We start from the raw sequence: 11,056 nt of genomic DNA, 5'->3' as shown, positions 1-11,056 counted from the left end.
GCAGGCTGGGGCAACTGGGACAGATTCTCTGCGCTGGCACGTTCAGCAGGGCTGGGCAGGTTTACAACGACTTGGCATAAAAATGCCCTGAACCCCAAGGCCATTGGCCCTTAGCAGCCCCACTGCCTCCAGGGCTGGCTCTGTTCCTGTCAATAGCTGTGAATTAAAGATCCTGGAAAAGAAAAACAACCCTAAATACTTGTTTGATACAAAAGTATTTTGGTGTGGTGCTGTTTTTGAGGTTTGCAGCTGAGAAACTCCTTGCCACAGGATATTAGGGATGCTATGAGTTTTCACAGTCTCAAGAGAATACAAAGGAAGTTCATGGGAGAGAACTCCAAGGAGGGTTAGTGAATACATGGAAACCACCTCTGCCACGGCATGGCCCTGGCTTTTGCCCTAATTTTCCTATTATCTGCAACACCTCTTTTGGCTGCTGTCAGAATGAGTGGCTCTCAGACATAGTGCTTTGGTGGAGAGTAAATGGCTGCTGTGCAAGTCTCCTTCCTGCCCTTGAGATGCACCTCACCAGAGCATGGCAGCGTGACTGCTAATCGTGGCAATGGTGTCCGTTCCTCCATCATGACAGCTTTATTGTGGCCTGCTTGGGATAGCTTTCTGTGGAAGAAAAACTAATTTTTCTCTATGCCTCTGCCTGACTTTTGTCTGTCTTCCACAACACATAGTCACTTGGCTTTTTCTAGACCAGCCTGTGGTGGTGTTTGGACATGGATGGAAGATCTCCTTGAAAAGAATAGATATTAGTCCTTGTGCAAAGCTACAGCCTTTGACAGATACTTCTCTGGTTGTGTCACAAACAGGCCCAGACTGCAGTATGTACCCCATCTGCTGAGGGGTGGCAGCAGCCTCTCTCTTTTCTGCCTCCTGCAAGGTGCCACATCATTTGCTAGTTCCCGAGCAGTCTGAGCTTATACAGCCCTTTAGAGGCTAGCTACAGGCTGGGTTCCTGTACAGAAGACGGAAGGAGTTTCAGGCACTGCTGGTAGAAGTTACTTGAGTCCCACACCTGCTTGCACAGGGCCTTGAGGGACTGCCTCTGTCCTCCCTGACCTGTGCCAAAGACACCCAGAGGAGAGGGAGGCACAAATGGCTGGTGCTTGGCTTTTGCTGATTTCGTGTCTCCAGTGCACTGTGCACAAAATGACCCAGGTAGGGCTCCTCCACCTCACCTACCTGCTGGGGTTCCTGCTGCGTTTTGGAGCAGCATGAACTAAGCATTTTGGAGCTCTTTGAAGCTGACTTTCAAATGTAAAGGTATTTCCAGCCTTGCAGAGTAGTAGTCTCCTGAAGTAGTTGTCACATTTGGAGATGCAACTCTTGTTTACTTTTATGAGTTCTTCCACAAAGGCAGCAGCTAAGTGGCTGTCAAGGGCCAGGATGGTGGAAATTTGTTTCTAGTGTTATGAAGCTGAAGTCAGGCATAGCTGGTGCACTTAATGTGGTGATTGTAAGGAATTTGGAATTGGTCTGAACACATCACAAAAAGCAAACAAATCCTGCAGTTCAGTGTGCTGACTGTGTGCAGGGCTGTTCTGCCTTTTCACCCCTTAACATCCAGAACTCTCTCATATAAAGGGTAGGGTTAAATGAACTCCAGTGAAATCATCCTCTAAAAAACCTGGGCTGCTTCTCAGAGCTTGATCACTATCTGGGGTAAAGGTGCACTCCTTCTGCCCTGACCCCTCTTAGTGGACTTCTTTCTGGTCCCAGTCATCACATTCAAAATGATTCAAAGCTTGTTTTTTTCCAGATACCTCTTTTGAAAACTACACACTCAAGCCATTGTGCATGGCAGCTTTGATTTCAACCTAATAAAAGGTTGACAACAATCTCTGCAGTCTCTATTTTCTCTTCTCTGTGGCCTGAGTTTTATTTGGGTTGTGAGTGTGGTGTGGGTTGTGGGTTTTGTTTGTTTGTTTGATTATTTTTTCTCGCAGAAATTTCTTTGTCACAGTCAGGCTGACAGTGGCCTACAACATTTTTGCTTGGATTAAAAGACATGTGGTATTTGGAGTGGTCTTTTGTATGTTTCTGAATCCTAATTATTTCCCTGTAAGAAACTACAGGCTGTCCTGGAGCTACTGAAGTGAATCATTTGGGTGGATGCTGCTTTCTTCTTTTTTTGCTGCCAATTTGAAACAGTAAAAAGTCTGGCTAAATCCTTCCTCCCTAATAAAACCTGGTGCAAAACTTGCACTTGTTTGAAGGAATTGTACTGCAGCAGCACCCTATCAGTATGTCGGGGCAGTTCTCTTCCTGAAAGGATTTTATTGTACCTTTATGTTAGCTTTAACAGAAAAAGGCACCTTCTAAAATTTATAGAGCGGAGACCTCAGTCATTTTGGAGATGCTGCTGTCCTTCGTTAACTGATTTGCTGGTTTACTGAAACCACATACTTGTGGGGAACATTTCTGTGCCAGACCTTCTCAATGGGCTGCTTGTGCAGGTAAATGTTCAGTGCTGTCAGGGTTGCACAATCCAGCCCTTCAGCTTCTGTAAGAATATCCTTTTACAAACTCTAAGATCAGAGAAGTAGCTGCAATAGTCTGTCTTTGGTGCAGTTCTTTTAAGCAGCGAAGGACTGTGTGTATGGGATGTTTACTGGACAAATACCAGGATTTCAAGCTCCTGCAGGTGAAACTACCTTTATTGATTTTTACTGTTCAAAGCATGCCAAGAGCAAATACAAGTACAATATAGAATGTGGATCTTCAAGTGATATTCCGGGATAAATATTTACAAGGACATAAGTAACAGGCAAATAAATGCGCTTGTGGCCAAAAATTTTCCAGGCTTTGTTGTCCCTATCTTGGGTGATGTCATTCAGCCAGGGAAATAGTAGTAAACTCCTGACCAGTCAGTCCTGCTGTTGTGCCTGGATCCAGAACTAGGCAGGGAGAAGGTTTAAGGCTGAAAAGGGAGGTCGTTTCGTCTATCTGCTCTGCATGTCACTCTGAAGCCTGAAGAGGAGGGCCAGCTGGTGATATTTGTGATGCTGTTAAGTGGACACCAGCCTGCTGGGAAAAGATCCAAGACTGTAAATTCATTTTCATTTTCTACGCATTGATTAGGTGGTGACAGTATTGCTTTAATCTGAGACCTAGAATTGACAAAGCCATATCCACAGTTGCTGATATATAGCTCCCTTTTTCTTGTGACTTTGGTACGTGGCATTAAATGGATGACTTATGTGTTTTCTTTGAGGAGAGGAATGGAGAAGGTCCATGGAGAGACAGTAGCTCTGGCACAGCCCTTGCTAGGCTGGATGCACCCTGGGCAGATGGGACATTACTTTGGTTGTTGTGGTCAGCTTATAAATTTCTTTAACTTGCTGAAGGAATCGGGCCTGACAGGGCTATAGAACTTCATAAACAACTGTCATTTTCTTTGTCCTTACTTGGATCCTCAGGTGAACATAATCTGAGGAGATGTGAAGCTCTGATTCAAACTCCCACATTCTACAGCTTACATTCTAGGTGACCCTGTCCCACATTTAATAGCAATCTAGTTTCTGTGTTTTAAATAAATGCATGGGGATCTCTGACCTTTTCGCTGGAGGTAAACAAATATGCCAAGGGAGGGTGTGATCATAGTGCAGCATCATGTTCTAGTGCTGCCTTTAATTTGGCTGATGTGACTAGCAGTGGCATGGATGTCAGCAAGGGATGTTGAAATTACATATCAAATGTATGCAGAAAACACTTTTCTAAATGTTGCTGGCATGACCCTGACTGCTCACACAGGAGCCCCACCTTCATGTGCATGTCGGTGGCTTTGATTTCCTATGCTTCCGGTGCCAAGGAATTTTGCTTTTTTTTTGGTGTAATGTGGACAGAAAGTAGTATTCTGTGTGTGTTTGGAGTTTTTTATTTTTTTGGGGTGTGTGTGTTTGGTTTTGGTTGGTGGTGGGTTTTTTGTTTGGTTAGTGGTTTTGGTTTGGTTTTGGTGTGGTGTGTGTTTGTTTTCCTCTTTGACTGCTGCTTTTGCTTTTCTTCCCCTGGTATCTATCTTGAAGACCTCTTGCCTGGGGGAGGCTCAGGAGAGACCTTATTGCTGTCTACAACTACCTGAAGGGAGGTTGGTCTCTTCTCTCAGGAACCACCAACAGAACAAGAGGACACAGTCTCAAGCTGCACCAGGGGAAGTTTAGGCTTGAGGTGAGGAGAAAGTTCTTCATGGAGAGAGTCATTCGTCATTGGAATGGGCTGCCCAGGGAGGTGGTGGAGTCACCATCACTGGAGGTGTTTAGGAAGAGACTGGATCATGCACTTAGTGCCATGTTTAGTTGATTAGATGGTGTTGGGTGATAGGTTGGACTTGATGATCTCAAAGGTATTTTCCAGTCTGGTCTATTCTATTCTATTCTATTCTATTCTATTCTATTCTATTCTATTCTATTCCATTCCATTCCATTCCATTCCATTCCATTCCATTCTATTCTATTCTACCTTCTACATCTTAATGAAATTATGCAAAGGGGGCACATTGCCCAGAGGAAAGGAAAAAGTGAAAAGAAATCTCATAAGCTTTCAAAAATAACATGGAAACCCTTTCTATTTCCTGTACTACGAAAAGCCTGTTCTAGATGAGTAAATTAAAATTGTATCAGTGCCTGCTAGGAACACCTACCTGTGTGGGACACCCACCTGTACAAACACTGCCACTAGCATTTCACTGGTGTAGCCAGGTTTTTTTCAGGGAACAGACACTGGGGTGGCCCCTTGCAAATGCCATCTGATGAATCACACTTTTCTGAGGTGGTTGTGGAGCAATCTTGGCTCTGCATCAAAATTCCACTGAAAAAACACAACATAGGCAAAATTTCTTATACATAATACAAGGAGAAAGCTAAAGCTGGCCTAGCCTGCGTCAGTCCCTGGAGCTCTGAACCACAAGATGCTGGAGCTAACCTTTGCATGTGGGTGTGAGCTGAACAACCAGAGTGCCTGGGGCTGTTTCAGGCTTTACCCATCATGTATCCTTTTCCAAACCCCAGTATTTTACACACAGGAATGTGGCAAGAGGCAAGGCAGACTGATTGCATTTGATTTTTTGACTCTGAAAAATACATAAGCACATATCCCTCACACCATACCTCTATGCTAACTCAACCTGTAGTTTCTGGAGCTATAACTGGGAAAAGAGAGAGAAAAAGGAAGAGACGCATCTTAGCTAGATGGAAGATGTGGTTCAGAGCCCATAACAAAGCCAGTGCCAGTGTCTGTGGATGGAGGTGACTGAGATGGGTGGTAAATGTATACATTTCTTTTTTGAGTCCTGGTTTGACCTTTCTGTCCCAGAATGCTTCATATAAGCTCCACAGGAGGGGAAAATTACAAATACTCATAGGTGTCTCCCACAGATACCTAAGATACTTCTGTGCTTTGTGAGAGGAATCCCAGCAGTGAAGGAGGTGAATTCATTAACCTGGCAGGAGTTGAGGTTATATGTCCCTTGGCAGCAAAAATAGGTGAGGAAAAATCACCTTTGAAGCCCCCGTTATCCCGCAATGCGCTCACCCTGCCCTTGCTCAAAAGGTCCTTTTAGGAGAGGTGATTAATCTATTTGTGTGGCTGCACATACACTGGATGAAAGGATGAGACTTGGAAAAAGCCCTCAAAAGTAGGGTGGGGTTGTGCACCAGTGCAAAAAATGTGTTACATATCTTATATTAAGATCTATAGTGATGGTTAGATTATCTGCATTTAAAGTGCTCCTGCATTGGGACCACAGACAATGAGACTGACTGGAGCCAAGTGCCTAGGATGTATATGTCCCTGGAACACAGAGATGAGTGAAATCCTTATTTCCCTGGGATTTTTGAGAGGCAACCAGCACTGGTTTCAAAGTGCTTTCAAGTATTGTGGAAAAAATGTTGACAGACACTGCCATCATCACAATGATGAATGTGCTCAGGCTGTGGAGAGCACCTCTAAATTCATGCTAGGGCTTGAGACACAGAGCAATAGATGCAGTGGAGGAGGATGAGGAAGGAAAAGCTATCATTTTCTGGGATAAGCTGCTTTGGGCTCAGTAGAAGCACTGGTATCCTGGTGAGGCAGAGCCATGCATCAGAGCACATCAGGCAGAGCTACCAGGGCAGAAGTAATTTTTCAGACCCTGAAGTGATGCTTTCCAGGGCAGAGCTGGGAGTGTGTGAGACTTTTGTCAGTGTCAAGTTGCTTCTCTCCCTGACACACTGTGAACTGCTGCCCTGGCTGCTGATGTGGGGGAAGGTGGTGGGGGATGGCACAGTGCTCACTTTTTGCAGCAAATAAACTTATCCTCCCTCTCCAGACCAAGACTCCAAAACAGGTTTAACAGCACAATTACTGAGGTAATCCTGACATGTTTGGGTAATAATCAGGTGGTTCATGAAAACAAGAATGTTTGGATGTGAGACTCCTCAGTGCAGATTACTTCACAGCACAACAAATGGAAAGCACTCTTTTCAACACACTAAACACATACTACCCTCACAAGACTGATCCAGAAACATGTGCAGCGTATGCAGATCTTATGAGCCTTAAGTAGCAAAGTGTTTGCTGAACTTTCTGTCATTCTTGATATGCACAAGAATTATCACACATACAGTGTGAGAGAGGTTGTAACTTTCTCGTACATTTTAAAGGATTCTGCATATGGTCCTTGTTTCCATGAAACTATGCAGCAATTCCTCTACAAAATGTCAGTAACCTGGAAATAAACTGTTACACAAAAGTTTATGTGCCACCGTGTTCATCCTGTATCACAACTCCAGCAAAAAACAAACAGCAATTTTCCCTTCCTGCACTATGAGAAAGTACCTTCTGCACATCAGCTCTTTTGTTAATACTCACCAACATAACAAAAGTTAAGAAAGAGAAAAAAAGATGCTGAGAAGTCTCATGGCAGGATCTTAAGGACCACATGGAAACTGTTCCCATAGTGAACTACTTTGGAAACAGAAGAAAAAAGTATCTGAAGTGTTATGTCAAACTGTACGTTGACATTCTGATGATTCTATCACAAATGTAGTAACTTTTAATGTTGGCTGTAAATCTCTGCAGTCTGACCTGTGAGAGCATGGAAGCCTAAGCTTTAAATGACAATAAAAATGGTAAATTAAAAATCAGGGGGAAATGTTGAGCAGAGTCATAGTAAAAAGTTCAAGAATAAAAGTCTGAGAGCAAAGGCTCGGAAAGTGGCCTGCAGCTGCAAATAAATATACTCTCAACCTCTTTTTCTTCTTTCTCTCTCTCTCTCTCTCTCTCATTTTTTTCTTTCTTTGTGAGTTCATGGCAATTTTGAGGATGGAGGCACAGGAACACAAGCAGCCTTCTACCTCTGAACAGTTTCTGTAGGAAACCCACAACTTTTCTAAGCTTGCTGCAGCATGGAAGAAAAGGTGACATGACCTTTTCTACCTATTTCCCTACAAAAGTAGTAACAAATATGCTATCATGTCCCACTAACTGTATAGAGAGAAGGTCAGGTGTCAGAGTGGACATGGCAACCTGTTGTGCTATGGCAAGGGTAAGTTTCCCCCATCCATGGGGGATTGCTTGGAGTAGGAACCTTCCCATCTGGAGCTCTCCTCTTCAGGATTCTCTCTTTAATTTCTGCAGTAAGTAACCAGAGTCACAAGGACCAGAGACCATGTTAGTAGTCCTCAGCCATTTGAGTTGTATGAAAAATGCATCCAGTGTTGTTTTTTTCCCCTTAGATGATTACATGCTTTTTCACATCTCCTTTGTTAAGCATTCCTGGCATTCCTGTCTTTAGTCACAGTGACAGTATTCGAGTTAATAGTGACTTTTATTTTAAAAGGACATGTATATAAACAGGCTAAGCTAAGTTGTCTGACTACTGCTGTGTGCTGCAAATGTTACTTATCTTCATGTTTTTTTATCTTGGAACCTCCCAGTTTCTGCTTGTATCTAAAAAGTGTTTCAAACGTATATGCACAGGCCAAACTTTCTAGGAAAACAGTGTGAATAAACCCTTGCTGTGAATGGCACATTGCTACCTCAGCTGCTTGGTGTGCGTGAGAGGGGATGTGCATAAAGACTACTTACATGCAAAATTTCCTGTGAGGGTACTGGGTTTGTGTCCTTTCTGACACATAAGTACTTCTAAGGAAGGCCTGAAAAATACTGGCATTGTCAGTTATATTGTTTGGCTTTTATTTTTCTTCTTTTTCTTTAAAGGATAGAGGAAGTTAGAGGGGAAGTTAGAGAGTATGGCACAGACATCTCTAACTACAGAAAGACATTGAGGTCCTAGAGCAGGTCAAGGGAATGGTAACAAAGCTGGTGAAGTGTCTTGAGAACAGATCTGTGAGGAGTGGCTGAGGGAACTGGGGGTTTTAGTCTGGAAAAAAAGAGGCTGAGGGAGAGACCCTCTCACTCTCTACAACTACCTGAAAGGAGGTTGGGCCAGGTGGGTGTCAGTCTCTTCTCCCAAGTAACAAGTGACAGAGCAAGAGGAAATGGCCTCAGGTTGCACCAGAAGATATTTAAATGGGATATTAGAAGATACTTTGCTGAAAGTGTTATTAAACACTAGAAGAGGCTCCCCAGAGAGGTGGTTGCATCCCCATCGCTAGAGATGTTTAAAGGAGGCATTTACCCAGTGCTAAGGGCCATGGTTTAGCAGAGGATTTGGTAGAGTTAGATAATGGTTGGACTCAAATATCTCTTCCAATCAAATCAATTCCATGATTCTAACACTGGGGACGAATTGACACGTAATAGCAACTGAAAGAAGTGCTCCAGGACATCAGTGGGTTGACTAACAGTGAAAGGCTAATGAGCAATGACAAGTCCAGTTCTGCCTTTTTTTAGGGCACCTATGCAACTTTGACTCACTACAGGCAGTGTGGTAGTGTAGTGGAAGTTTGATATCCTCTCTCTAGTCCAAACAAACTAGGGATTGGAAATCATGCAAAACCCAAACCAAAGACTGAAACAGGTTCTGCACTCATCTGTGTTTCACTGTGCCCCAAAAGTTACAGCAATTGCTCTTCCTAGTGAGTGCTGACTGTTGCTTGTGGGACACTGATGAGAGCATAGTAGGGTCTAGAGCAGCAGGTCTATGCTATGGCACATTCTTTCTTGTAAAGGAGATACACAAAGAAGTTTGTTAAGTTTAGTTGATTTTTAATCTATATTTCAAGTGTTTGTTTTTTCCTGTAGGAAAGGAAAATGTTATTACTATGTTTCTGTATTAAGATGTTTTCTGAATTTTAGGGCATTTGTTATGCTTGTGTTGTACAATACATACAGAGGCTATAATATTTCAGCTTTGGAAATACCATATTAAGGCTCTGATTTACGCTTTGATGACAGACATAAGAGCCCAGTGAAATCAGCATGGCTCTAGATGGTTACTGTGGTTCTGCAAGGCTCAGATGGAAGGATTTATGTTAATATCTAAGAAGAAACAAATGGAATTTCATGTACTACAAAGAATCAATACAGTTTTCATGTTCCTGTCCTGCTCCCCACTGTCTTAAAATGCAAAGAAAGCCAACTCCTGAAAATGTAAAATGTCAGTAGAAATATATGTTTAAAAATTACAAGAAATATATGTATTCCACTGCTGTGAACAGTGCTTTAACAGCACTGGAGAGATGCACTGTTGGAGACATGTGCTTCTGTAGATGTATACATGATGTTAATCATACCTACTGTAAATTGAGTTAAGAGAACTTTCATCAAAGGCCAGAAGAACCCCCACTCTTGTTACTGTTGATGAGCTTTAGATGAAATACAAAGGATTTGTCAGCATTAGGCACCCACAATTACTACCACCTGTTTGCTAACCACTGTTAGCATTAATTGCTAGTAATCTCACAGCATTTATTCATTTTTTAGACAATGTTTTAAATTAAATGGTGGAAGAAAACAGCACTTTGAAAGAGGAGGAGAGGGTGTGCGTTGTTGTAGTACTGAACTACAGAAGATCTGTATTTCAAAATAACCATGATGCTGTGTGTGCTTGGAGAAATCACTGATTGCTCTCTTATCCCTGTGATGTTTTGAAGAATTTACAAAAAAGCCCAAAACAAAACAAACAAAAAACCCCAAGCCTAAGGAAGTAGCAGAGCATGAATTCAAGAGCAGAATGCAATTGCACAGGGAGACTCTACACTCAGCTGAAACATTCATGTTTTGGATCATTGAGGATGAATGAAGTACAATACTGGTCTGTTCCCTTTCTCTTCTTATGTCTCCATTTTGCTTTGCTTTGCTTAGCTTAGATTTTTTTTTTTTTTTTCCTTTTTGGAGTCCTGCAGGGAGGAAAGAAGGAGCCTTTGTTTTAAAAAGCCTGAAACCAACAGTGGCCCATTGATCATAATTAAGTCTAAAATAATACGCTTTTGCTGACCTGTATCAAGTCCAAAACAAATTGCATGTCATACCTGCTGTAGCCTTGCTCTGTCCCCAGATCTCATTTATTTTTCTTGAAGTTCTGGTTCTGGAACAGTAACTATAAAAGCCCAAATATACCTGTGTGTTTGCAGGGCTGCGCGTGAAAGTGCCTCCTCTTGTCTAGTGCCTGAATGATGATACTTTACAACTTGGCCTGTTGTGTGTTTCAGACTACCTTGGAAAATCAGTTTATACCCACAACATTTGTACTGAATTGTTACCTAGGACAGCCTTTGGATTCTGTGCAAGTAAAGACTATTTTTAAATTCTTTGCATTTTGTAATTTGCATTCAGCAAAATGCATAGACCTGTACCCATGCATTTGCTTGTACAAGATAAATCTTCAACTATGTAGTTTTTTGTTTTTTTCTTGAGAAGAAACATCTGTGCCAGGTTGTGGTGAAGTGGCAGGCAGGCCCTTGGCAGTCATGCAGAGGCAGATGCCCAGTAACGGGTGCCTTCCAGCAGGAACCTCTGTGACCGTACAGCCCCCACACTGGTCTGCTCCCATCTGCAGGGCAGCATGATGCCGCTCCTTGTTGCTGTTCACAAGCGCAAGACTGAGCAGCGCTGCACCCACCAGTGCAAAAAAGGCTGCTGAAAAGAGGCTGCTGTGTGG

The sequence above is a fragment of the Dryobates pubescens genome, chromosome 11 (assembly GCF_014839835.1).
Source record: "Dryobates pubescens isolate bDryPub1 chromosome 11, bDryPub1.pri, whole genome shotgun sequence".
NCBI lineage: Eukaryota > Metazoa > Chordata > Aves > Piciformes > Picidae > Dryobates > Dryobates pubescens.
The sequence above is the reverse complement of the archived record's forward strand: the minus strand, read 5'-3'. Positions refer to the sequence as shown.